Source organism: Brienomyrus brachyistius, chromosome 21, assembly GCF_023856365.1.
Source record: "Brienomyrus brachyistius isolate T26 chromosome 21, BBRACH_0.4, whole genome shotgun sequence".
NCBI lineage: Eukaryota > Metazoa > Chordata > Actinopteri > Osteoglossiformes > Mormyridae > Brienomyrus > Brienomyrus brachyistius.
The window spans coordinates 3,987,663-3,990,055 of record NC_064553.1 but is presented as its reverse complement, the minus strand read 5'-3'; positions in this window follow the sequence as shown (position 1 = coordinate 3,990,055).

Genomic DNA, 2,393 nt, shown 5'->3' with positions numbered 1-2,393 from the left:
TGGTAGGGGGGTCTATTTTTGTTTATTACTCGGTAAAATGGCCTCCGCTTTTCTGTTAGGTGTTTCTGCTGTTTTTCTTACGAGCTTAGCAGATGTCCGCCTTCTTTAAATGGTTTTAATATTCCTCAAGCGTAAGCGTGTGACCTGTGTAATTGGCTGTGTTCCTCAGGGGAGGTGGGAATGTAGGTACGTCCGCTTAGTGCCCGGGTCAGATGTGGCACACCTGGTGTTTGTGGAGAAGTGGGCAGGGTCACTTTCAGCTCTTTCTCCCTCCCTCCCTCCATCCTTTCCTACTCCTCCCCTTCGGAGCTTATGTGGGGGCGGTGGCCATATGCAGAAATACCCCAAACAGGAAACTAACACAATCAAGAGACATTGATCTCCCTGCAGGAAAGAGATGGGGGGGGGGTGTCAGGCACTGGGCACAGGTTTCGAATTGGGTGGGGGGGGGTGGTTGTCAGTTCACTGAGGACCGATAGAGCCTGGATTCTGTTGCATTCAAGCCTTAACTTGGCTGCTTGGGTACGGAGCAAACGCTTAATCAGAAAACATCTGTTTGTCGCAGCTATTGCAGCGGTGATACACGCTGATTGTCCAAGCCTTTGATTAACAAAGAAAACAGAGTGTGGGCAGATGGGTAATTTCAGAGCCACAGTAAATACGTATTTGAGCTGAGCCGCCTTTTCCCAAACAATCACCATAATGAGCCATGCATACATTAGGTACACGGAGCAAAGTTCTGAAACTGTTCGTATCGCGAGTAACTTTCCAGACGATGAGCTCAGCTGTCATATGATTGGTTCTCCCAGAGCAGCAGGTGGCCTTTGATTGGTCAGACACCTGTCCCCTCTTAATATAGGAAGACACCGTTTGCGTTTAAATGCTCATTGTAGCCGCTTTCACAGAATCGTGTGGGTGGGGCTTAGCCACCAGATGGACAAGTCTTACGATGGGGGTGTGGCTTACGTTTCATTTCTGAGCCACTTAGTAAGTATCCGCACAAGTGAACTTTAGGCTGTCATTTAACAGATCTCTCAGAGTGAAGCTGTGAGGAGTCGCTGAGGGCTGGGTATGGCCATTTTACGTTTCCATGGTCACCATCCCTGTGCCAGCTGCCACCTACCAGGCAATGGGCCTGAGTGGACTGACTGACTGCTCGCTATTTTGCTCTACTTTATATTTTCGGGTCTTTTGCTTATGTTTGAATATTTAAGTCGGTGTTTGTGTCTCGTTCCTTTATTATTTCATAGCTTGGCAGCATTCCGCATCTGGCCGATTGTTTGGACAAGGCGGAGCGGAGTGGTTGGGGGGGGGGGAGGGGGGGGGGCAAGGAGTGAGATGAAAGACGGGGAGAGTGAAGCGGCTTGACTTCAAAGGGAGAGACACAGAGGTGACCAGTGACGGGATGGTGAGGAGGCAGGGCGAGCCAAAGGAGCGACCGACAACCAGCGGGCGATGAAGGGGGGGCGGCAGGGATGCAGTGCATGGGCCTAAAGAAGATACCAGCCATATTCACGGAAGACTGCAGGAGCATTTGGAAAGACAGAAACGGATCTGAACCAGCAGCGGCATGGGAATTATTTATTCTAACACCTTAATTGTAGTTATTTAAAAATCAAACCTAAAGTCCTGACTCAGTGCAGACAAAAAAAACATGTTTTTTTGCACCTTTGACAATGACGTGCTAATTACGGTGGCAAGTGGCATTAATGGCTCAGTATGTTTCATAAGATGACAAACTGACAGCCTGTCTGAATATCTGGACTAGGAACATAAAGCGGCACGTTAAAAAGCTAGGAAGAATAACACCTGCAGCCGAAAATCAAGGTATCAAACCTTAGACTTAAAGGAAAATGCATCTACCTTCAGTAAACTTGATATCACAGCCACCCAGACTGCGGCCATCTAGTCACATTTTGCGACCATTTTTGGAGCTAGTGCGAATAAATTTAATAACTAGGCTGCCTTAACTTATGGTTAGGGTTAGGACTGGGTAGGGGTTAAGGTCGTCATGTTCAGATTACAGTTTTCCCCATAGAAATTAATGGAGAGTCCCCACAATGATATAATTACAGACGTGTGTGTGTGTGTCTGTGAATGAGTGAGTGTGTGAATGAGACAAGGCGATATCCTACCACAGGAACTTTTTCCCAGAAGCAAGAACTTCTGCCGTGTTCCCACCACAGAAGCTTATTTCAGAAACCAGAACCTTTTTCCAGATCCCGGGACTTTTGTCGTGTTCACACCGCAGGAACTTGGCCTGATTGTAGTACATGGAAGTGCAGGAGAAGAGGCGGAAGCAGCGGAGCAAAAACTGAACAGATGGAATTATTTATGTACCTTAGTTACATTTAATACATTAATTAATACTTTTTTGCTTGTGTCTCTATTTC